The following is a 13039-nucleotide window of genomic DNA, read 5'->3' on the forward strand; positions in this document are numbered from 1 at the left end:
CCCACAAAACCCATGTGCATAGACTGATCCTTCCATTGTCATGCTAGCTTTTGTAATTTATGAATGTCTTGGCTGACTCACTATATTGACATTAATCCTGACCTAGATTTTCCAATGTCAGGGGTAGTTCTGAACATACCTATGTACAACCACTTCCTACTATCTGTCAAAATAACGTATCATTTATTGAACACTAACTATGTGCTAGATACTTCATTCCCAATGTGGTACTCTTACCTCATATATTATACTATTTGATTTTAGTTTCACATATCTATAACTTAAAAATAAATGTATAAATGACTTACCTTAATGTATATAGAAAATATAGCTGGCCTTCTAAATTCAGGATATAATGCTATGATAACTAAAATCTCAGAACATAAGTTAAATAAAAACACTAAATAAGAGTGTAAGTGATAGGTATTCAGCAATGATTGTGGTGGTGTGTTTTTTCATTGGGAGGGATAGAATGAATGTTTGGATCACTTTTAGTTAGGTTAGAAGCTATGTATCTTCAATGCCTATATTTGTTAATTCAAAAAAGCTTTCTTATAGTTTTTCATACTTGCTGTGATCCCTTTCTTTGATTTGCTTCTTCATGGAGTCCCATTAGCCATACATAAAATCTTCACTGCCTATCTTTAATACTTGTCATTGTCATTTCTTTTTTAATTTCTTTTTTAATGTTTCACCTCTTATAACAGGTAGCTCTCAATGATTCCCACCTCTGGATATTCTCGTGTGTCCCTGAAATGTAGGCTGGATATAGGGACTTCTAATAAATGGAATACAACAATAACAATGAGATGCCACTTCTGGGATTAGGTTATAAAAGACTATCGTTTCCACCTTCTTTGCCCTTCCTTCACTCTCTCATTTGTTCAGTTGGAGAGGCATACCTAGCAAGGAATTAATGTCTAGCCAATGACCAGAAAGGACGTGAGGCCTGCAAGAGATACAGGAATAAGCCTGAAAACTGACTTTCTCCTATTAAACCTTGAGATGACTACTCAGGATGATGTCTTGATTTCAGCCTCGTGAGAGACCCTGAGCTAGAAACAGCCAGTAAACTGTACACAATTTCTGTCTTGCACATACTGTGAAATAAATGTGGGGTTTTTTTTGTTTCATTTTGGGGTGATCTACTAAGCATCAATAAATAATAGGCATTATTTTTGTCTTATGTGTCTTTACATTTCACTTCTAAAATTATTTTTTTCTTTTATTTCTAGTTCTTTTTCCATGTTCAACTATCTCATACCAGAGTTTTTGAAACAATTTATATTGTTCTTTCATGTATTCATCATTTTCTTAATGCCTTTTAGTAACTTTGGAGGTTACAGTTTTAATGTTTTTTAGTCATGACTGTATTTAGTGCTACCTGTAAAAACATTTTGCTCCTCATTCTCTCTCTTTTTTTTTTCAATGTTCATATTTGAGAGAGAGAGAGAGCACACAAGTAGGGGAGGGGCAGAGACAGATGGAGACAGACTCTGAAGCAGGCTCCAGTCTCTGAGCTGTCAGCACAGAGCTCAGTGAGGGGCCTGAAACCATGAACTGTGAGATCATAACCTGAGCTGAAGCTGGACCCTTAACCAACTGAGCGACCCAGGCGCCCCTCTCTTTTTATAATAAACTTATACAGAATTTGACCTTGATATTCACTGAGTGCTCATTTTTATATAAAGTTAGTTTTCATGAACTTTCTGAAAGCATATTCAAGGTAGCTTTCTTAGCACTTGCTGAGGGTCCTATGTACCCACTCACTCTCAGTGTGGGGATAAAAACTTTATTTTCAGTGACAATTCTCAAATTAGCCTACCAACCTTCCCAGTAAACTCCTTATGGCTATTTTCAGGCTTGTCTTGTTTCCAGGTCTATAATATTCCATATTGCATTCCTCTACTTTCATACCAAATAAACCACATAACTTTGGTGGTTTTCCCTTACCACTTGTATATTGAGGCTTATGGGGATAACTTGTACTGAAATTCGTTGTAAGTATCCATGGCTTTTTTTATTTCTGCTATGTACCTTCTTTTATGTTTTTGTGTGGGATTCTCAGAAATTTTAAAACCCTGTCCTGCCACTACACTCATTGTTCCAAGGTCTGTACAGATTGTTCATGCAAATCCCATCTGCTACCTCTCTTTATGACCAAGAGTATATACTGCAAGAGGATAGGTGAGGTATAAGGTGGAAGGAAGAGAAGTTTGTTACAGTGAGGAAATACAGCTTAAATCTCTATAAAATATGACATCTAACAATTAATAACAATTAGCTGTAAAATGCCTCTTTTCCCAGCCCCTCTCATTAAATTCCCCGTGGCCTACTTATTGCTCAGTGAACATGCTCTATCTTCCAAATGAGTCTGTTGAGAATAGAATGCTAATTTGTTTAGGCACACAGATTTTAAGCATGTCATGGAAGGGGAAAAAGGGTATATTAGCATTTGGTTTAACTGAAGAGAATGGACTATTTAAGTCCCTTACAGAAAAATCCATGTTCCCACATACTTTCACTATAATAGATGGAATAGCACTAAAAAGCATAATTACCATTTCAGACATAAAAATATAATAAAAAGCAACACTGGAATCCTAGTTTCTCCCCCCTCAATCCCTTTATTCCTTGCCATGAGATCATTTAAAAGAGTTAGCAATGTTATCCAACAAATATTTAGCTGTAATACTGCATTTCCTTAGATACTTTTTTTTATGATAATGTGGCAGAGAAATGGATACAGCATTCAATTACCAAAGTCAAAATGCATGATTGAGTGCCCCTCTAGGCAGTTGTCCATGCTCCTGGAAGAGACCTGCTTTCCAATGACTTCCTTCTCTCTCTGTATTTATGAGCCACTGCTCAGAATAGGAAATATATTTGTGCATCCCGTAAGAGCTGGAGGCAATGAGAAGGGGAGAATTTATGGCAATAAAAATGGAATGAACTTGTTTTAAAGCCAGGTCTGCTCTTTTAAAAAAGAGGTTAGAGTGGGAGAGAGCCAAAGCATAAGAGACTGTTAAAAACTGAGAACAAACTGAGGGTTGTTGGGGGGTGGGAGGGAGGGCAGGGTGGGTGATGGGTATTGAGGAGGGCACCTTTTGGGATGAGCACTGGGTGTTGTATGGAAACCAATTTGACAGTAAATTTCATATATTAAAAAATTAAAAAAAAAATAATGGTACAAATTTGGAAGGAATTAATTCCAAAAACAGTTCCAAAATATTTTGTTTATTAACTGTTTCCCTAAGTGATTACTGTAAAAGGGCGAACTCACATAGAACCATTAATCCCAGTGTACTTGATTACTAAGCCACACTAAAGAGAGAACTAAATAAAGAATAGGAAAAAATTAAAAAAAAAAAAAAAAGAGTATGAGCAACACAGTGCTCAGAGTTCATACTATGATCTAGGCTGACTGCATTTTCATCTAAAATGCTCCTAGACAATCACATCTACACTACAAACAACTTTTATTTCCAAAATCAATGGGCTTGAAAGCAAGTTTGGCATATTTTAAATGCATGTCTGTTGTGTGTGTGTTATATGAGTGTGTTTATGTTTGTGCTCACACATACTCAAGCATATAAATCTCTATACTTAAAAAAGGCCAAAGAGAAGAAATAAAAGAGTGAACCCATTTAGAACATATTTGACATTCAGCTGCTGAGGAATTTTCATTGATATCTTTAAAGGAAATAAAAAATATTAAACCTACTTTCCATTTGAGAAAGTATCATTCCACAAATCTTGAGGAAAACTGATGCCCATAAGGATATGGAAGGGCTTTATTTTTATTTTTATTTTTCAGTGAACTCAGGAAGAGGACAAGACAACCACAATACTATGTAATTGAACAACATCTGCTAGAAACAACATATTTAAATCTCTTATTTTTTCTTATGAAATTAAGCAAAAAAAATAATACTAAGTATTATCTAGTGTCAGCATTAATGATCTTGTCTTCAAGTTACAATCACTGTACATCAAAATTAATAGCAAAAGATTTAAAAACTGGAGGGTTTGCTCATTAACTAAACTGAAGAATAGAAATCCAAAGATAAAATGCAAATAGACATTGCTATATATTGACAACAATTTGAAAATTTGTATTTGGTCTTCAGATAGATAGCATGACTGAAATTTATATTTTTAACACATATTTTGGTTTATAAAGACTTCCATGTCAAACATATACATACACATAAATGCTGTGGTATAATGGTAAGTGTGCAATAAACATTTGTGAAATTATTTAATTTTAGCACATACACTCTTAAAGGGATACTTATTATCTAATCAAATATGTTCTATTCCTTGCAGTGACAAAGTTGTGTGGGGAAACAAATGTCATACATGTTATCCTCAATAGCCAAAACACAGAAGCAACCTAAATTTCCATCAATGGATAAATGGATAAGGAAAATATGATATATACACACAACTGACCATTATTCAGCCTTAAAAAAGAAGGAAATCCTGTCATTCGTGACAACATGGATAAACCTAGCAATATTATCTAACAAATCTTTAGCTGTTACACTGCATTTCCTTTTACATCATGTTGAGCGAAAGAAGTCAGACACAGAAAGACAAATGCTACATGATACCACTTACATGAGGAATCTAAAATTGTCAAACTCACGGGAACAGAGAGTAAAATGGTGGTTGTTCAGGATAGGATTAGGGGAAAATGAGGAAATATTAATCAAAGAATACAGAGTTAGAGCTACACAAAATAAATAAGTCCTAGAGATCTACTGTACAGCATAAAGCCTATAGTTAATAACATTGTTAAACTACAATAAATACAATATTGTACTGTATACTTACAAATACTTAAAATTTACCAAGAGGGCAGATCTTATGTTAATTTTTCTTATCACAAAAAATTATAGTAAGTTGAAGAGGGTGGAAGGAAACTTTTGGAAGTGATAGATATGCTTATGGCATAGGCTGTAATCGTGGTTTTAGAGGTACATACTTATCTCCCAACTTTAACTTGGATTCATTACACGTGTACAGTTTTTGAATGTCAACCATACTCAGTAAAGTGGTGGAAAATATTTACCCATGACTAACCAGTTATAAAATACTTGCTATTTACACATGTAACAATAAATTCTATTTCCCATGTTATGTCACGATCTCTGTTGGTAGATCTTTCCTATATTTAACAATACAGCAAAAAAGTAATTCAAATTAATTTCAAAGAAAAATATCAAATATACAAAGATGTAGCATTTTATAAAGTCTCTAAGTGGGATATTGGATGTGATTGCTGAATGTGATTGCTTGAATTACTGATTTCATGAAAAATTCAGATCAGGTAAAACACTATCATTTAACAACTGAAGAATGAGAAGCCACGTGGATGATGACACAGCAGGTGATTAAATAGCATAAGGATTTTAATATCAAAAAAGAAAATCCTCGTATATTTTTAATAAATTTTTATAACCATGCTATGACAGTTTAAAAAAGGAACATTTATGTTTTCTTATTTGTATCTCCTTATTTTTCTTTTCCTAAAAACAGCTCACAGCTTCATTTGGAATCTAAATTTTATTAAGTAAAAAATGAGACAGGGAGCTCACCATTCCTATTGAATACAGTACTGGATATCCTAGACAGAGCAATCACAAAAATATAGATAGAAAGATAGATAGGTAAACAGATAGATGGCATAAGAATTAGAAAGAATTAGAAAGATTAGAAAATCATGTGCAGATGGCATGATTTTATATATAGAAAATCCTAAAGACCACCAAAAAATGGTTAGATCCAATAAATCAGTGAATTTGTAGGATACAAAATTAACAAACAAAAATAGTAGTGTTTTTATGCACTAACAATGAATTATCTGAAAAAAAAATTAAAATGGTCCCCTTTACAAGAGCAACAAATTGTAATTTAACCAGGGAGGAATAAATTTGTCCAAGGAGGTTAAAGACCTCTAAATTGAAAAGTGCAAACCACTGATGAAAGAAATTGAAGAATACACAAATAAATGTAAATATATCACCTGTATATAGATTGGAAGAATTAATTTGTTAAAATGTCCATACTACCCAATATTATCTATAAATTCAATGCAATCCCCATCAAAATTCCAATGGTGTTTTTTACAGAAGTCGAAGAAACAATTCTACAACTCATATGGAACCACAAAAGAACTTAAGCAACCAAGGCAATACTGAGAAAGAAAAACAAAGCAGGAGGCATCATATTTCCTGATTTCAAGCTACATTATAAAGCTATAGTAATTAAAATAGTATGATACTGTCATAAAAACAAATTGATAGATAAGAATCAAGAGCCCAGAAATAAACCTAAATATAGATGTTCAACTAATATGTTCTTTAGTAATATTTACTCATTTGTTAAAGATAATGTCTCATTTTTTTCAAATTTATTAAAATATGTCGATGTCTGTTTCAGTGGAATCATCAAAGGAAGTGTTTTCTTACCAACTGTCCTCAGATATTTCCACAGTGCCCATTGGGAGGCCATTTTATCTATTAGGCTTCCATTTCATTAGTGTATAAAAGAAAGGATAACGAATAATATCTAATATCCCTTTTAAGTCTAGATTTTAATTAAATAATCCTGTCAATTATTTCATTATGATCTCCTCCACATGTGTTCTTTCTTAACATTCCCACAGCTGCCCCTTTAATTCATGCTTAGACTACACTACTTCATACCTTATATTTTTCCTGCCTTATTTTAACAGTCATTACAGAAAGATGTTACTGAGCCAATTTAGATGACAATGTCAAGAAATAAGCACACACTAATACAGTTACAAGTAATGCTTCCTACTTTAATTAATGATCATAAAAAAAATTTTTGATTGCTGTTGGACAAAGACGTAAGAATTGCTTTAAGCTATAAAAACGCTCAAGCAAGCAATTTATCATAATGGTTGACAACATGAGTTTTGAAGTTAGTCTTCAGATCAAACTCCAATTAAGTGTTAATTAAATGCATATCTTGGGGCAAGTTAAACCTCTCTAAGTCCTATTTTCGTTAACTGAAATAGTACTAATTAATATTACTTGGCTGATGGATTAAATAAGATACTACTTATGAGGTAAACACAGTGACTGCCCATAGCATAGAAATCATTCCATAACTAATGTGAGTTTCATGATAAAGCGAAGATTATGGTGTACTTTTCTTCTTTTTTAGTTCACATATAGTATATTTGCAAATGGATTGTTTCTTGCAGATGGGTGCTGAACCAAATTGAGTCCCATTGATTTGAACATTAAAAGACTTCTAAGTTAAAAAAAAAAAGACTTCTAAGTTAATCTGAAATACATTATTTGAAAAAATAAAACACTACATACACACACACACACATACACATATGAATTAAGTGAAAGCCATTGTATTACAATTTCAGTAATATAAATCAATAATTTATAACCACTTCCCCCAAAATATGTTTTTAAAACATTTTATATGAGTTTAAAATTAACTGTTTTCTAATTCCCTGAAAATGTCTTAAGGTTCTCTGATAGCTTTCTAAGGCTTGAATGAAGGTTTTATCTGACAATTTTCAGGTGGAAAAAAGTTTATCAAGCAGTCAATTTATCCACATGAATAGTATGTATCAGTGTAATCAGGATGTATTCAAAATACGTGTCAATACAGATTCCTGGCAGCCAGTCATTAGCAACAATATGGCTGTTAATGCAAACCAACTGAATATCCTTAAATATTACAGATAGATACTTTTTCATCTCTCATTATCATTCATCACTCATATTACTCACCATTTGTATCACAATTCAGCTTTTTTTTTTTTTAAGGTTGAAAGTTGTATGTAGCTAACAGGCTCCCTTACATCATACTCTACTTAGAGATAAGACAAACAGATATCCCATTCACTCAAACCTGTAGCATGTTAACACTAGTAAATCATGCAGGGTCCCTTCAGGAAATACCACAGTCACATTTATAAGCAAATTACGAGGGATAGTGCAGAACCATGAAACCAGTAATTGTCAACCTGCTACAACGTCTAAGCCTGGAGAAACGGGACAAGAGATCCTCAGCATCTAGATGGAAAGTCTTATATGGAGGGTCATCTTTAGTGGAGCAGCGACATTTCATGGAAAAAAAAAATACAGCTAGCCTGGAGCAACCTCCCAAGAAGGGACCCAGGGGACACAAAATCCTACCTTTCTCCTCTCTTCCTCTGATGCCATATGACTTCTTATTGACCGAACACTGTATGCAGTCAGAAATCAAGGGAGCTCAGTCTCCTCCACTGTGTCCATGAAGTTCAGATCCTTAAAGCAAAATACATAATTGAGATCACTAAAGAATAGATTTGGAGGGACAGAAAACAGGTACCCGATACAACTAGCTTGTCTTTTCCTATCTCATTTTCCTATCAAATATTTAACTCTGAGACCAAACAAAATTAAAGATGGTTTTAACTAGGTTTTACTCTGATTTAAACCTTAACAAAAGGACAAATCTCTAAGAACAGAATAAATATAATACCATCTGTCATCTGAATTTTTCCCTTAGAAAGGTTAAATTTCTACTGTTCTTAATATTTAAACATTTACATTATAGGTTAATCCAGCCTTCAGACTGACATAGGGAGAGTGAAAAACTTAGATCCTCCAACCTACTACAGAGATGTGTTTTCCTTAAGTCAAAAAGAGTTACTGCACGCTTTGAATTGGGAAGGCATATTCAGTGCTCACATGAGTAATTGGTTCTGATGCTACCAGTTGAGTGCTCTTATGAATTTTAATAAAATATTATTAATTCCAAATGAGAGTAATCACTTTGCTGACATTTATTATTTAATGTCAGTCACTGACTTCATGCTTTGCCCTGTGGGGAAACAGCTATAAACTGCAGACATAGTCCACTAGAAAATAAAGTTCCAAGATACAAATAGGGGAGTTAATGGAGCAGTAGAATTTTCTAATAGTCTGTGAACACAGTAACCATCTCCCAAGAACAGTGATAGCTAAATGTTTTCTAGGAGACCAGGCACAGCTGGATTCAGACAAAGTTGTTTATCAGGGAGGGAGATGAAAGAAATATACCTGGAATCTCCCAAACAAAAGAATCCAGTCCCTGTGAGGTCCATGGAGTTCAGGAGTGATGTTATTAAGGCATTGTAAGAATGAATTAAAAAAATCTAGAAATTAGTAAAGGCAATGGGGTGTTATAGGATAATTCTGCTTGTGGTGAACAAAAGTGTATTTTATAATGACAACCAGATAATTCTCCACACAATCTAAAAATCTCACAGTAAAATCAAATGAGAAAAGCATCTCTGGATCTCATGACTACCCTTAAATAATTGGTGTAAGGAAGGCCAGGTGATCAGGTTAAAACATCAAAGAACCAGTATTGATAATCTGCTGTCAGAAAGATCATTCTGCACCTGCTACCCCAATAAGCCAATACTATAATCTTCTTTAGAGCGGTATGCATTTATTTCCTTATTGAATAAACTGTCTAGTTCTAGAAAATCCAAGCCAGGAAGTTTGGGAATCAAGACATGTTGGGGCGCCTGGGTGGCTCAGTCAGTTGAGCACCCAACTTCGGCTCAGGCCATGATCTCACAGTTTGTGAGTTCGAACCCCACATCCGGCTCGCTGATGTCAGCACAAGTGCCCACTTCAAATCCTCTGTCCTCCTCTCTCTGCCACTCCCCTGCTTGTGCTCTCCCTCCATCTCTTTCCCTCTCTCTCAAAAATAAACAATTAAAAAAAAAAAGACATGGACTACATGTCAAATAATGTATATTTGATTGAATTTCCACTCTCAAAATGAAATGCATTGTATTACCTGTTATGCATCAAACTCTGAACCCTTCTTAGCCTTAGAGATTCATCATTGAAGTGACATCACTCCGGATTAGAATTCTTCCAGAAGGGATAGCTTCATTGAAAACCCTCTTGGGCCACGGGTGATCAAATATTCAAGAATTACCCAGGAAAGCCAAAATCCCCCTTGGGCCTTTCCAAGGGTTCAAAGCCTTCATTTTTCTCGTGTCTATTCAACTTTGAAAAATGATCAACAGAGTAGAATCTACTAGGGTAAGATATTGACTAATCCTGTCTTCTTCATCTTATGACAACTACAGAAAAGTAAAGGATTCTGTAAAAGAAAAACAGAAATATCTGCTTTCAACAACCTGAACTTTTTGAGAAATTTACATTAGGTGGGGCTTAGGACTGAAATCTTAACTCTTAGAAGGGACTGTGTCTAAACCATTTACATGATCAATTCCTGACAGAAATATTAGGTAATCTGATAACTATGTAAGTATACTCTGTGTCTAAATCCTCATTGCAGCCACAAGGGGAAACAGGAGTCACATCAGAAAGCAGTTGGAGGAGTTTAGACATCCACTTCAATGAAAGCCCAAATGAAAGCTCAAATTTAGTACCAGTTTCAAAGGACAAATAGGAAACTCAGAAATATTGATGTTATACAGAGTGTAGATACAGGGAGTAAACTAAAATCTCTACTTGTTTAAGTAAAAGTGATTTTTTTTTAATTTTTTTTCAACGTTTTTTATTTATTTTTGGGACAGAGAGAGACAGAGCATGAACGGGGGAGGGGCAGAGAGAGAGGGAGACACAGAATCGGAAACAGGCTCCAGGCTCCGAGCCATCAGCTCAGAGCCTGACGCGGGGCTCGAACTCACAGACCGCGAGATCGTGACCTGGCTGAAGTCGGACGCTTAACCGACTGCGCCACCCAGGCGCCCCATAAGTAAAAGTGATTTTTTAAAGCATCAACCAAAATGTCCCTAAATTTTCAAGGCCTGCACAACACACAAGAAATAGTAAAAGCTTGCTAAGTCATAATTAACATTTTTAGTGATACACTTATCTAAACTTATGTTTTTAGATTTGTCACCAAGACTTTCATAGAGCAGATAGACAAAAAACCTATCTTTATAGCCAGGTAGAATTCCTTCACTTAAAGGTACTTTAGTGGAGGGAGGGCTGGGTGGCTCAGTCAGTTAAGCATCCGACTTCAGTTCAGGCCATGATCTCATAGCTCCTGAAGCCCCGTGTCAGGTTCTGTGTTGACAGCTCAGAGCTTGGAGATTCCTTTGGACTCTGTGTCTCTGGTTCTCTCTGCCCCTCCTCAACTTGTGCTCTCTCTCTCTCTCTCAAAGATAAATAAACATTAAAAATTTTTTTTGGTAAAAAAGGTATTATAGTGGATATATAATGTTATTGGTTCTCAATCTTCACTATGCATAATAATCAGCTTAGAAAATTAAAAGAAATGGTATTCTGGGGCTCCTGGGTGGCTCAGTCATTAGAAGTCCAACTTCAGCTCAGCTCATGATCTCGCGGTTCATGGGTTCAAGCCCCGAGGCGGGCTCTGTGCTGACAGCTTGGAGCCTGGAGCCTGCTTCGGATTTCTGTGTCTTCCTCTCTCTCTGCCCCTCCCCCACTCACACTCTGTCTCTCTCTCAAAAATAAAAACAAATACGTTAAAAAAAAATTAAAAAAAAAAAGGGGGGGTGGCGCCTGGGTGGCTCAGTCGGTTAAGCGTGCAACTTCGGCTCAGGTCGCAATCTCGTGGTCCGTGAGTTTGAGCCCGGCATCGGGCTCTGTGCTCACTGCTCAGAGCCTGGAGCCTGTTTCAGATTCTGTGTCTCCCTCTCTCTCTGACCCTCCCCCGTTCATGCTCTGTCTCTCTCTGTTTCAAAATAAATAAACGTTAAAAAATTAAAAAAATAAAAAATAAAAATAAAAACAAATAAAATAAGCATTAAAAAAAAAGAAGAAAAGAAATGGTATCCTGGCTCCACTCTTGATGGTTCCGGCTCAATTGCTCTGGAATGGGGCTAGTCACTAGTATTATTTTTTGTGTTCCCAACATAATTTGGTTGCACAATGAAGGCTGATAACCACTGGTCTAGTTGAACCTGAATCACCCATTTCATAAGGAAGAGAGGGGCTATGGAATTTATGTGATCCACACAAAATCTACTGTTAAGAGAAAGAACACCATATTTGTGTTCAGAGATATGGTCAGATTTGGTCAGAGATATGGATTAGAGTCATGGCTCTCTTGCTGAATAATAATGTGAAATTGTATGTGAAATATCAACTTTCCGTTTTGGGTTACTCATAAGGAAAATGAAGAAAAATGCATGCTTGACTTATTTCACAGGGTTTTTAAGGGATCATCATAAAACTAAGCAACATATACTATGTAAAATTGCTTTGTAAAAGGAAAGTAATACACACTTATTAGGGATAACTGTTACATGTAGTAAAGGCAAGATCAGAAGAGTCTGCTATCTTCTGATTCTGTAAATTTTAAACAATTCCTTTTTTTTTATCAGAGACATATTACACTACTAGTTATCAGGCATCATACAAATCAGCACATAGTATTAACTAGCTTATCCCCATGCAGTGGTAATTAATTTTCATAATCATGACCCAGATGCTCCATAAGCTCACTATTCAAACTATGGTTGGTCCAAGAACCAGCAGCATTGACCTCACCAGGCAGCTTACTAGAAATGCATACCATGCCTCATCTGCATCTTCTGTTTCACAATGTCTCCAGGTGATCTGAGGCACATTAAAATTTGAAAAGTCCCGTTTTATGAGATCTCAAATGTCTTTGGATGATGAAACCAGGTCTGGTGCCATTTGAGCAATTATTTTTCCATTTTAATTCATCAAAAACTAGAAGTGCATTTAATATATGTGCGTAAAGAAGTGTGATTCCATCTGAAACTACTGGATTAAGTAAATGTTCCTTTTCTCTGTTTAAGCTGAAGAAAGCATTACATTAATTTAATCAAACTCTCTTTAGATTTCTCTTCATAATAATCAATTCTTAGCAGCAATTTAGATACATTTGAACTAATCACTATTAGGTCCTGTGGAGGCTTAGGAATTTAGCATTGTCATTTTAAATGAGATTTTGTGAACAGAAGTGATTAGACTCTATAAGATCAAAGTCCCTCATCGACTAATCCTTGCCTTTTTCCCATTCTCCAGAG

At 35.2% G+C, this 13039-nt stretch overlaps 1 protein-coding gene across 1 annotated transcript in view; it reads right to left on the minus strand.

The window, feature by feature from the left end:
- The window catches only part of KCNA4 (potassium voltage-gated channel subfamily A member 4), a 584357-nt gene that overhangs the window by 243610 nt on the left and 327708 nt on the right, over positions 1-13039 (minus strand). Inside the window, exon 3 of the transcript XR_009249859.1 lies at positions 8199-8309. The gene's annotated coding sequence lies outside the window, so the exon portion shown is untranslated. The remainder of the gene's footprint in view (positions 1-8198; positions 8310-13039) is intronic.

The sequence above is a fragment of the Neofelis nebulosa genome, chromosome 10 (assembly GCF_028018385.1).
Source record: "Neofelis nebulosa isolate mNeoNeb1 chromosome 10, mNeoNeb1.pri, whole genome shotgun sequence".
Taxonomy (NCBI): domain Eukaryota; kingdom Metazoa; phylum Chordata; class Mammalia; order Carnivora; family Felidae; genus Neofelis; species Neofelis nebulosa.